Here is a 13,598-nt window from a genome sequence, read left to right as displayed (position 1 = left end):
AATAACTGAAACTTATTAAGATAAAAATCTCATTTATGTCAAAAATGAGATTGAAAATATGTATCATAATCCATGCATAACATTAGGGTTAGTAATAAAACTAAAATTAAAAATAATGACAAAAATAAAAAAGCAATACTAAAGCATGCTGGCTCATTTGTATATAATGAGAAAAGTGGTTAAAATCCTATAATATTAGGTACCAATATAACTTTAACCTACAACAAGTCAATTAGAATATTGACATAATTATTTCTAAATAATATATATTGGAGAAATATTAAATTAATATTATGTGTGAAGGATTAAAAATGTGCTCATGTCGGCTACAACTTGAACTACAAGCACGGTGCGCAGAGCGAAAGGATTTCCCAGGGTTCGAACTTGAGACCACCCACCGTCATGTATCAAATCTTAGACAAGGGTTTGGATGGCAGATCAAAAGGCCTGCAGGTGTCTGCATCCCACCTTGCGGTCTGGAATCTGAAGAATGGGCGTTTCAATCTGATTAAAATCCCTCCGCAGTTTCAGAGGCTCGTTTCGGGCACCCGCCAGATCACCGATGATGGCCTTCTGGTTGCTGGCTGCGACGGCCTGTATACACAAGTCCATCTCCTTCTCCGCCTGAGAGGGGGCAAAGGGGGTTTCGGCTATCTTATGAGGGGCGCCGTCACCACGACCGACCAGAAGAAGACCAGCAATTTTGATGCTTGCCGCGAATTGAATGGAAGGTGGCTTCGCTGCGTGAACGCTGAGAAGAAATCTGTGGTTTCTCACACTGATTTGGTCAATGCAATCAAAGAAGGGGGCCTGCATGTGGCAGATCTGCCCCCTCACATAACGGTTTGGGCCAAATCTTGCAGATCCGGGATGGATCTAACCGATCTGTCCAGCCCCAGGCAGCAGATCGGTGGAATGGTGCATCGGCTGAGCGGAGGGGAAGTAGATCTGGAAATGCAAAGGGCAGAAAGGTTCAACAAGAGGTTAGATCTGGAAGATAGTCTACAGTCAGAGCACTTGTTAATCAACAGTGACATCAGGTCAGGCAGACCAGGAACACAGCGAAAACCCAGCCCTCAGGTAACAACAAATCATTTTCAGATTTTTATTAAAACCCCAGAGGGGAAATCCTGTTTAGTGTGGGTACATACAGGAAGCACTATCATGCAGCTGAAACAGCAAATCTGGGCAATGATCGGATATCCTGTTCAGTTTCAACATTTGGTCAGAGGCAGGTGGTCTCTCCAGGATAATAGATCTTTGGGAAGTTATGAGATTAGTCCAGAAGAAACTATTGTTTTAAACTTCAGGCTGAGAGGAGGGGCTATGCATCAGGGACAGACAAGCTTCTCAGGAGGAGAAAAGGGGAAGAAGGCAGCACCTCAGCATCAACCCAAAGGGTTTTCTTCCTACAAAAACATTCTTCAAGGCAACAGAGATTCAGGGTCTTCTCCAGAACAAGGCGGATATATACCCAGGCCATATATAGTAGATCAGCTAGGGGAAACTCCAGCCCTTAACTTTGACTCTTCAGGGATCGATGATTTCGTAAAGGACTATGAAACGCAGGCCCTAATATGCCGTTTCAATAGTTTTTGGCCAAAACCTCTGGACCTATTTCACTGGATTTTCACCAGTTGGACCATGGAATGTGATATACATCTATGCTCTAAGGGGTTTTTCATCGTCAGATTTGCATCCAGGGAAGTCAGGGATACAATCATCAGTGCTGGACCTTGGTTCTGGGGAACGTCGGGACTATTCACGACCCCATGGTTTCCAGATTTTGACCCAAATAAAATGATTGTATCCAAAGTACCGGTCTGGGTCCGTTTATACAACCTTCCCCTCCATTTCTGGAGTGAACAAGTCTTGGAAGGAATAGGGAACAACATAGGAAAATACATCAAAACAGATCTGGAAAGGATTGATGAAAGGGTCTACACTTTCGCGCGCATTTGTGTGGAAGTAGATTTAAGCAAGGGGCTGCCAGACAATATAAGGCTGATCTACAAACAACAAAATTGGCTGCAAGCACTAGACTACGAAAACACAGCTTTCAGATGTAGGCTTTGCAGGCAAACAGGACATCTGCAAAGCACATGCCCAGAAGCCAAGAAAGCAAACGGCAAAAGAAAGCAGAAAGGGAAGCAGAGGAAAGGATGGCAATTTTCTCCCCCTAATGCAGAAGGTGAAGAATCAGAAGCAGAAGAAGAAGATTCCCCTGAAGGGAATGCTGAATCATCTCAAGAAAAGGAGACCCAGAAGGAAACCACAGTAGACAATAAGGCCTCACAGCTTCATCCAAATCAGGTAGAAAAGGCAAACGAGGATCAAAGTATGGGAGGGATCAAACGACACCATCAGTCAGATACTTCAGATTCAGACAAGGAAGGGGGTTCTCAGAAAGCAGACACCCAGTTAGTTATAGCTTCGATCGAGCCCATCCAAGGAGAATGGCGCAAGGTTGAAAAGAAAAAGGGAAGAAAAACTTGATGTGTAAAGTTTAAACTCAGTTTTTCTTGCCCTCCTTTTTCTCTTTTTTCTCTTTTTTCTCTTCAATCTGCACGTTAGTTCTTTAATGTTGCGTGGGGTGCGGAAGCACTCGAGCCCAATGGGCAGATTATGGAAATGCCTCAATACATCTGCAAGTGTAACTTTTCATTTTTCTTAATAAAAAGTTACCGTTTTTTCGAGGGGAAAAAAAAAATGTGCTCATGTCATATCATTATGAATCAATCACATATGCTAGTGAAAAAAGGTACAATTAAAAACAACACAGTAGAATAAATAAAGAAAATAAAATAAAGAGAGTTGGTATGTGACGATATTCAAATTAAATGTGCAACCAAAGCATAGATAACATGAATTAGTATGACTTTAACCTGCGACATATCCTTCAAATATGATTCAAACCCTTTAAATAACATGTATTTAAAAGCATTAAATCAATGTATGTATGCGATATTCACTGTATGATCAAGTCAAATCAACAATCTTACATATTTTACCAGTTAATATAAACTCTAAATACACAAGCATACATAAACATAAAAAATAAAATGAATTAAGATAGCATAAATAAATTCTCATAGTCACAATGTAAAAGACCACTACAACAAGTATGTTATGACTTCAAAATAAATTTCCAACTCCCAAAACTACCATTCTCTAATTTCCCAAAATACTCCCTTCTAATGATCAATTACATTGTTTCGCATTCAATTTTTTTATAACTTCCCTAAATAAAAATTACATTAATAATTATTTTCTTCCTACTGAAATACATAATCCTTTTATATAATTGGTTCTGCCGAAATCTTCCACCCAACAAGCTTTTTAAGAAGTCCTCATTATTATTTCATTCATCAAAAAGGAAAACAAAATTTAGTTTTCATATGGATTACATAATAATAATAAGAACTACAATAAATAAATATCTCTCCATCCCCAATATAACTTTATATGAAATTGTTTTTCATTTTTACGTCTGGTAACTTTTGTTAAAATTTCTCTAGCTATACATAACCTTCAATAATAAAACGAATTTAATTCATTTTCTAGAATTTTAAATGCTACACAAAATCTAAAATTTACTTTACGTTTGCAACAAAATTAATGAACAATTAAATCTTTATATATGTAAAACTAGTTTATATTTAATGAGGGAAATACATAATTAGATTTGTTACTTTGCTGGAATCTATTTCCTATTTATTTCCAAACAAAATATCCATTCAATCATTAATAATAAAAATTCTAAATTTAATAATCTATTTTAAACTTGAAATAAAATAAAATCTAAATAATGTTCTAAATTTAAAATATAAATTAGAATTTAATTATAAATTTCGGATTTTAATTATTTTTTAATATAAATTTAAGATAAATAAAATTTAATTAAAATAATATATATCTTAAACCAGCCTAGATCCATCTTAACATTAGATCTAACAAGCGCCGAGAATGATCAAATCTCTTGAGGTGGAAACCTATTTTTTGAGTGTAAAACTTGAGAAAAGGTTTGCACCTCGAGAGATTTGATCCCTCTTGGCGCTTGATAGATCCGATGTTAAGATGGAACTAGGTTGGTTTCAGTCGTGTGCGATCATACAAAAATTGCTAAACATCTAATTATTTTGATCATTTTAAATATGCTAAATATGTCTAAGACTAATTTGGTCAATTTAGTTTAAAATTTGTTTAGTTATCTCAGTTTGTTGAGATGAGAGACATTGTTAGTAACTTGAATGATGAAATACAAATTTTGAGTGCAAGGTGTCAATGTAACAATTTTGATAGATAAAAAATGTGAATACTAATAATATAGTCTATTACAAACAATCTTCATTGCAATCAATCTGAAACTATATTCTTATACTGTTTCTATTATCACACCTATTAGTTTTTCTATTTTCTTGTTGATCATATGAAAAGAGTAGTTGGAAGCATAGACCATTCAAATATTTAACTCGATCTACTGTAGTAAACAGGTATTTGTACATAGAGATACACGAAATTTTCTTCTGTTCCCTCCCGATCGAGCTATACGAGTGGATCGCTAAATTAACGAACGGCTAGGGAAGGTGGAGCCTTGACGGTCTAATAGTGTGGACCCCGGAGTTAGTGCAGAGATTCGAAGCCTCTGAAGATAAGATCACGCGCGTTGTTGATCACTGGTTTGATCGTGTCATTAGATGATTTGTGATAGAGTTCGCAGTTGATACCTTGGTAAGCTACAACGAAGTAGAGCGATGCTTCTTCAAGGGACCACGAGGTAAGTATTTAAGATCTTTGAATACTTGGATTAAAATTCTCTTGTGTGAAAAGCGAGTTATGCAATTACCTTGATGTTTGGAGCTACGCGAAGTGGAAAGTTATTTAGGGATAGAGGGAGAACAGGTCCTGAATATAACCTGCTGATTGAGCCTCCTCTGAGTGACGACGAAGGAGAAGCACAGGCTTCACCACAGAGCGTTGTCCAGTTAATAAGGCAAGGGTTCCCGTGAATACCCCATCCGCCCACACCACCTCCATCTTCACCTCCACAACATACACCTTCACCCACACCGCCACCACCTCCGCCACCATTCAATATGGCGAATGCAGTGAAGTTTCCTATTTTCAAGGGCTTGGGAAATGAGGACCTAGACCAGTTTTGGTTCATTGTGAAGGTCGTATGGACAACCCAGAACATTACAGATGATCATATGAAGAAAAAAATGTTGGTTAATGCTTTACAGGATCACGTGCTAACGTGGTACATTAACTATTGCACCGATAATCCAACATCCACGTTGGTAGACATTCAGACTGCATTGAATAAGGAATTCAGTAGACCCAAGTCTAAAGCACAATCAATCGTTATATTCAAGGAAATCATGATGAAGCTTGGCGAAACACCCTGGAGCTAGATCAGAGATTGAAATGCAAGATCTGTGAAGCTAACATGAATCTTACGGATGGACAGCACCGTGAATGGTTTGTAGCTTCGCTCTTGCCTCACCTAAGGGTTGTTTTATCACAACAAAAGATTGGAACCCAAGCGGAAGCCCTGGAGATTGCGATGAGATTGCATGAGACACAAATTCAAGATGCTGCTTTTGGAGTTCAACATATTCATGCGGAGTTGCAGAATCTTTGCCTAGAGTTCCATTATCGAATGTAGATGGAAACTCGACCTTCGAATCAATGCGCTAGGGCAGTGCGAGGAGGATATCAAGGGCGTGGATGAGGCCAAGGCGGGGGAGGACCTGTGAGAGGTTAGGGGCCAGTTATTTGCTACAATTGTGGAGGGCCAGGACACTACGCAGGGGAGAGTATGAACCTGACGCGCCTGTCGTGCCGATAATGTACTCAGTTTGACCACGCGATAGAAGACTGCCCTGACAGAAGACTGCCCTGTACTACTAGCTAAGATGCATGAAAAGGGGACGTAGCCTCAATAGATTACATAGAACTTGCAGATGATGAGGGCTGAACCCCACGAAGAGGATCCTTATGTGAATATCGTTTTGCGAAGTGGAATGATGACTAGCGAAGATAAGGGAAAGCAACCTGAAGAAAGTGAATGGGTTCGCAAAGCTCCAGAAAAGGAGGTTGGACTTGATTTAGAGCACGCGAAAGAAAATTTCATGGAAGTGAAGAAAAACTTCACTGAGGCCTCTACCCCAGGAAGCCATGATAAGTTATTTGAAGAAATGGACCCCTCCATGCTTACCACGTTCTTGGAGACATGTATGAAGTTGCTTCGCGACAACAAGGTCGTGAAGGGATTACATGATTTGATAAATAAGTGTGTTGGTAAAGAAAATGCTCCTGAGGGACTGCGCATAGTCAGAAAAATTGGTAAGCATAAGGTAAGAACAGGGCGTGAGATGAGGCTCACCGCGAAAATAGGCGAATATGAAATGGACCAAGTTATTCTGGATCTTAGATCAAATGTGAATGTTTTTCCTAAACAAACATGGGAGAGAATGGGGAGACCTGCACTATAGTGGTCTCTGATTTAATTGAGGATGTTGAATCAACAAAATATTATCCCCATGGGAAAATTGCAGGGAGTGACAGTAGATTTCAAAGGCGCGAGCCCGTTGGCTGATTTTGAAGTGATAGAGATTGTTGATGACAACAATCCCTACCCCACGCTCCTTGGAATTGATTGGGCTATTGACATGAATGGGGTAATCAATTTGAAGAAGCAGAAGATGTCATTTGAGAGGAAATCACTCTGCGTAGTAGTACATTTAGACCCTGCAAAAGGACCGCGCTATACTAAACCAGTCTGCGATTATGAAAGTGACAATGATTTGGACCAGATCAACAAAATAACAGTGCAAGACCAAGATTGGGTGAATTCAACAATGGATGGACGCATTACGTGGGACCGCGAAAGCTCTTGTACATCGAATTCAGATGAGGAGTTGGAACACTGGCATAATAGGTTGCATGAAGTATCTAAGTTGCACTGTAACATGATGACTAAATCATTGTGTTGCGTATCATTGGAGGTAAGGAGTTTGCCTTATTATGATGGTCTAACTGACATAGATAAATTTTTGGATGCATTTTAAAGAGAAGTGCCTGAGAAGCATTGCTTCCAAGCACTACATTTGGCACTGTGCGCTATGCCTGCAAGATGGTGGGGTACGCATAAAGACAACTTTGATGGATGGCGCAAATACAAAAGAATGATGAGGGTGTGGTTTGGTCACCCAAAAGTGCAATTGACATGAAATACGATGGGAGGAGTGATCGACACAATCACTTAGCAAAATGGACTAATGCTTATGGAGCAGAGCTGCAACCAGAATGGGTGCATTTGTTCTGTCACACTTTAGATGTAATACCAATGAATTGGTACTTGGAAACAGAGCTCCGCCACGACACTGATGAGTGGGACATTTTGAGACAGGGATTCGTGATGACATTCAGCTTTGAGGATGGATTTGAGTGCATCGATGAAGCGTTGTAGGAGGTCAAGGCAGTGATCTTCAGAATACCGCAGGATCCCTTAGATTTGATTCAACTAGATTGGACCACCTAGTTGCGTAATGCATTGGAGTGCTACAATGTGACTGCTGAAGAAGAAGAGGAGGATCCAAGGAACATTAATATCCCAGAGGCAGAAGGTCACCGCGAAGTTGAGGGGCCGCAGATAGAGAATCCAGATATCACCGCGCCATTGAAAACTAGACAAGTGAACATTCAAATTGAGGCGAAGCCGAAGTTTGCGAAGACAAGGGACTATTGAGATGATGCTACGGTGGATAAGGTTGCTGAGTTGCTCCACAAGTACCAGGATTTGTTCCCTACAAAGTTTTCAGGCTTGAAGGAGATAATATACGATTTAGGAGTGATGAAAATAACGTTGAAACCAGATGTGAAGCCTATTAAGTAGAGGCCATATTGCCTTAATACTAAGTGCAAGGAAAAGGTCCACTTGGAGTTGGACAAGATGTTGGTAGCGTGTATTATTGAACTAGTGGAGGAGTCCAATTGGGTAAGTCCTACAGTAGTTAAGGAAAAGAAGCAAAAGGATGAGATAAGGATTTGTGTAGATCTCAGGAAGCTAAACGATGCTTGCGTCCATGATCCTTTTCCAACTCCATTCATAGATGAAGTGCTGGATAACGTTGGTAGCTAGGAGGCCTGTTCATTCACGGATGGGCTCTCTGGATACCATCAGATAAAGATCGTGCCAGAAGGCAGGAGCAAGACTACCTTCACGACTAAATGGGGATGTTTTCAGTATACGATAATTCCTTTTGGACTTAAGAATGCGTCGACAATCTTTTCGCGTGTAATCATTGCGGTGTTCAAAGAGTTCATTCACACATTTTTGGAGGTATATTTTGATGATTGGATCGTGTGTAGACTGATCAAACACCATGTAGCTAGTTTGTGCTTGATGCTGGATACATGCCGAAGGTATCAAATCACGCTAAACTTGAAGAAGTGTTTATTTTGCATCCCTTTTGGAATCTTGCTAGGTCATGTAGTGTGCAGACAAGGATTAATGGTGGACCCTGCTAAGATCATGATTATAATTAATTTGGAGGTGCCAAGGAGTGTTAAATAGCTGCTCGCAATGCTGGATCATACTAGATATTATCGAAAGTTCATCAAGATTTATGCCCAAATTACCGTGCCGATGGAAAAGTTATTGAATAAGGATGCTACATTATATTGGAATGAGGAATGTCAGCGGAGTCTGGATGTATTGAAGGAGAAAATGGTCACTGCGCCGATCCTAGTCTTCTCGGATTGGAAGAAGGAATTTCATGTGCATGTGGATGTGTCATGTATTGCATTGGGAGAAGTACTGACAGAGAAATACCCTATTTGGCCATAGATGATGTGATTACAGAAGTCATCAAGCATTGGCCAACAGAATGGCATATTGCATCTGATGAGGCCGCTAGGACTAGAAAGTGCACGGAGAAAATGAAAAAGGAAGAGGCCAGATAGAAGGTTTAGTTGTTGGCTGAAAAGAGGAAGAAGAAAGCCAAGGAGAAGGCCTAGGTAGATGCGGAGCACGCTGCAAAAGAACATGCAGAACAGGAAGAGCACGGCTCCAAAAGAATTCAGAAATATCCTTTGCCCAAATGGAGGAAGAAGAGCGGTGAGACCAGGGCGGTGGAGATCAACAGGAAAGCACTCCCTTCCGGGTGAAGTGATATAGGGAGGAGGAGAAGGAAGGACCGCGAAAAAATACCAAAACCACCATGTCATCATTAGATCAAATTTCCTTAATAGAGGGCGACTTGGATGATATTGGAGATAAGGTGTAGGACACAACAGTAGAAATGCTGGAGCAATTTGAGTAGAAGCAGAAGCAAGCACTAGTCGCCATACAGTTGGGTCTGTGTGAGCTGCAAATCTAGACAACTCGACTCCATGCAGGTGTAGGACAGAGCAATGCGGAATCGACTAGTTTGGCACTGGGGACCACTCAAGCAGTAGAGTTGGTTCGGTCAATGGATCTCCATGCAGTCGCGCTGCTTGATGGAGCTTTGAACATGAAGGCGGTCGTTGACAAATAAATTGTCATCACTTTGAAGAATGTGGGCCTCAACTTGGTTGCGCTCCCCAGTGAGTTCCTTCACACACTACAAGCAGGTGTGATCGCAAATCTTAAGGCCCAAGAGCAGCACACGCTGAGCATGATCAACGAATATAAGGTTAACAACGAACAAATGTTCATTGAGAATACAACAATGCTGGAGGCATGGAAGAAAATGCAGGCACAGAACGAGTAGACTGCAGCCGTGGTGGCCGAGGCATGCAAGATAGTCCCTAAACCGCATATCCTGGAGGAAGCGCTGGTGGATGCCAAGATCAGGAAGTTGGCTGCAGGTGTGTGTGAAGCAAAAAAATAAGTGGCCAAGGTTCAGTTTGAATTGAACCTAAGGATAATAGAGCTTGAGTTGAAGTCACAACCTTCAACTCCATCGGAGGTCAGAGAACAACGTGAAGCCATTGTAAAGGATGGAGTTGCAGTAGTAGATGTCGTGGTGGCAGATTGCACCGCTCTCTTTGAGTAGTCCATGGAGGTAGTCATGATGCTTTAGGAAGATCCTAACCTGCAGAGGTTGAACACAGAATGTTATGCTCTTAACCTGCAAGACAATACCAGAATACCAAATATGCAAAGAAATACACCTAGAACATAGAAAAATGAGAAATAACAGAAAGTATTTTATTATTTAGAATGCAATGTTCACTTGCCTCTTCGAGGGAGCAACCTCCAATAGAGTTGAGCTCAATGACAAAATAAGACACAATGCTCCTCGAGGGGAGTCTCTATCCTTTATATAGGATTCATACATGCAATACCATGGGGAAATACCATGGTTCTTATTAGTACCATCTATCTAATACCATGGCCCATTTGCAACTAACTGTGGTCCCTTCATTAAATGCGGGCTAACCACTTACAATTATTAATATGGGCTTTATTGACTCTTTACTTAACTATAACTATGACTCGATCCTATTACATAAATAAGGGGGTTAGGGTTGGACCCTAACATGCCCTCCCCCATAAGAATATCCTTGTCCTCAATGCTGAAGCTACGGAAACTGCTGAAGAATAGTGGTTGGTTCCCAGGTTGCATCTTCCGGAGAGGTGTCTTTCCACTTGATGAGGACTTCCTTGATCGCTCGGCCACACATGTGCCGTTCTCGTGTGTCAAGAACCTGTTCAAGTTACCCTTCTTCATCCACTTCAGGTAGACTGGTTTGAATTCTGCAATTGTTCCCAATCACTTTCTTGAGGCATGAGACATGGAAGACTAGATGGATTTTTGCTATGGGTGGCAAAGCAAGCTTGTAGGCGACTTCTCCAATGCGTTGAAGTACTTGATATGGTCCGTAGAATTTTGGAGATAATTTCTAACAACCCTTGTCTTTGAGTGATGTTTGCTCATATGGTTGCAACCACAAAAATACCTGATCCCCTTCTTGAAATTGGCGTTTTGAGCGATGTTGATTTGCCTGTTACTTCATGCGGTTTTGGGCTTGATGAAGATTCTCTCTAAGGTGGGCCAGCATGGTTGTGCGGTTTTGTAGGAGTTTATCTACTTCTTGTACCTTTGAGCATCCCTTGATATAAGAAGTAGGGGAAGGAGGGAGTTGACCATAAACTGCTTCATATGGAGTCATTTTGGTGGTGGCATGATAGTTGGTGTTATACCACCATTCGGCTAGAGGTAACCACTATACCTAGATATGTTTCTTTTATGAGGTGAAACACCTAAGGTAGGTCTCCAAACATTTGTTGACTGCTTCAGTTTGACCATCAGTTTGTGGATGATAGGAAGTACTGAGTTATAGTTGGGTACCTTCTAGCTGGAAGAGTTCCTGGCAAAAGTTATTGGTGAAGATCGGGTCACGATCAGACACAATGGAAGTGGGCATGCCATGCAATTTGAAGATCTGATCCATGAAAGATTGAGCGACCAAATTCGGTGTAAAAAGGTGGGGTAGGGCACAAAATTGAGCATACTTAGAAAGTCTATCCACAACCACCATGATGACTAACTTGTTTCCTAACTTTGGAAGACCCTAATGAAATCCATAGAAACCTCCGTCCAGATTGAGGTCGGGATGGCCAATGGTTGTAATGTGCCTGGGGATTTGACTGTTTCTCCTTTGTGGCACTGAAAGGCATCACATTCAGCTACAAAAGTAAGAATGTCCTTTTTCATGCCTATCCAAAAAAATGATCTTCGAGTGCGAGCATACATCTTCTGAAAGCCTGAATGTCCTACAGTGGGCGATGAGTGCAACTTTGCCAAAATGCGGCTTTTGAGGGTGGATGTTGGTGATATTATGACTCTGTCCTTGTAGCGAAGAATCTCATCCTCCCACGAGTAGCCCGCTATGGAATTTGAATTCGCCTACAATTGATTAATGAGTTGGGAGAGCCAGGGATGTGAAAACCATTCCTTGCAAGCCTCTTCAATCCATTTTGGAATGGGAAGGCAAATTGAGAGCAGGGTACTTTCCTCCTCAAATTGGCGAGATAACGCATCTACTACAATATTTTCACGCCATTTCTTGTAAACTATCTCATAATCATATCCCAACATTTTGGTAATCCATTTATTTTGTTGTGGTGAGGATAAGTGTTGCTCCAAAAAATATTTAAGGCTTTGATGGTCTATGCGGATTTGGAAACGTAGCCCCAATAAGTATGGTCACCAGGTATCTATTGCATGTAAGATGGCCATCATCTCCTTCTCATAGGTAGATTGTCCCAGATTCTTCCCACTTGGTCTTTGGCTCGTGAAGGCCAAGGGTCAACCTTCCTGCATTAAGACCGCCCCAATACCCGTACCAAAAGCATCACATTCAATCACAAAAGATTTGGTGAAGTCGGGTAGTGCTAAGACTAGAGTGGAACACATGGCATGTTTAAGAGCTGTAAAGGCCTATTATGCTTCATCATTTCAAAGGAATGAATTTTTCTTGAGGAGTTGAGTGAGGGGCCTAGCAATGCGACCATAATTGCGGACAAATTTGCGATAGTTGCTTGTGAGACCCAAAAATCCTCTCAAGCTCTTCAAGGTCTTTGGTTGAGGCCAACCTGCATTGCTTGGATCTTTTTGGGGTCCACCTTGACACCTTCACGCCCCACAATGTGGCCCAAATACTCAACTTATTCCATGCCAAAAGAGCACTTGGACATCTTGACATATAATTTATGCTTGCAGAGCAGTTGCAAGAGCAGATCTACATGCTGAAGATGTGTAGCCCAGGTGCGACTGTAGATGAGGATGTCATCAAAGAAAACAAGGACACATTTTCTGAGATATGGTTTGAGCAGGTGGTTCATAAGGCTTTGAAAAGTGGATGGGGCATTACAAAGACCAAATGGCATGACCAGGAACTCATAATGGCCTTCATGAGTTTGGAAAGCAGTCTCTGGAATGTCTACTTCTTTCATGCGAATTTGGTGGTAGCCGAGCGAAGGTCGAGCTTAGTAAAGAATTGAGCCCCATTTAGCTCATCCAGCAAATCATCAACAACCGGGATGGGAAATTTATCTTTGACCGTCAACTTATTGAGGGCCTTGAAGTCTGGACACATACGCCATTCCCCATCTTTTTTGAGCACCATGACCACCGATGATGAATAAGGACTAATGCTGGGACGAATGATGCCTGCTGCCAAGAGTTCCTTGATTATTTTATCAATTTCATTCTTTTGGGCGAACGGATATCTATATGGGCGCACATTTTGTGGTTGGGCCCTTGGGACTAAAGTAATGCTATGATCATGTTCCCCTCTCGAGGGTGGAAGCTCATGAGGCTTGTCAAAGACAGTAGATGGTTGTTTAAGATCTGTTGCATCTCAGGATGAATATGAAGAGAATTGGGTTCAAAGGCCTGGATGGCATTAAATTGGGCTATAACTCCATGGTGGCCCTTTTTTAACAATTTTTCCATCCGATGTGAGCTGATGATAGAGGGAGCTCCCACCTGGAGTCCACGAAGGGTATGTGTATGGTTGTTCTGCTTAAAGCTCATATATAACTCCTGGAAATCCATTGTGACTGGGCCAAGTGTGCGAAGCCATTCAGTACCTAGGAC

This window comes from Pinus tabuliformis, chromosome 1_2 (assembly GCF_031772625.1).
Source record: "Pinus tabuliformis cultivar Carrire ecotype Pingquan chromosome 1_2, CPIR1, whole genome shotgun sequence".
Classification (NCBI taxonomy): domain Eukaryota; kingdom Viridiplantae; phylum Streptophyta; class Pinopsida; order Pinales; family Pinaceae; genus Pinus; species Pinus tabuliformis.
Note: the sequence above shows the minus strand (reverse complement) of the source record.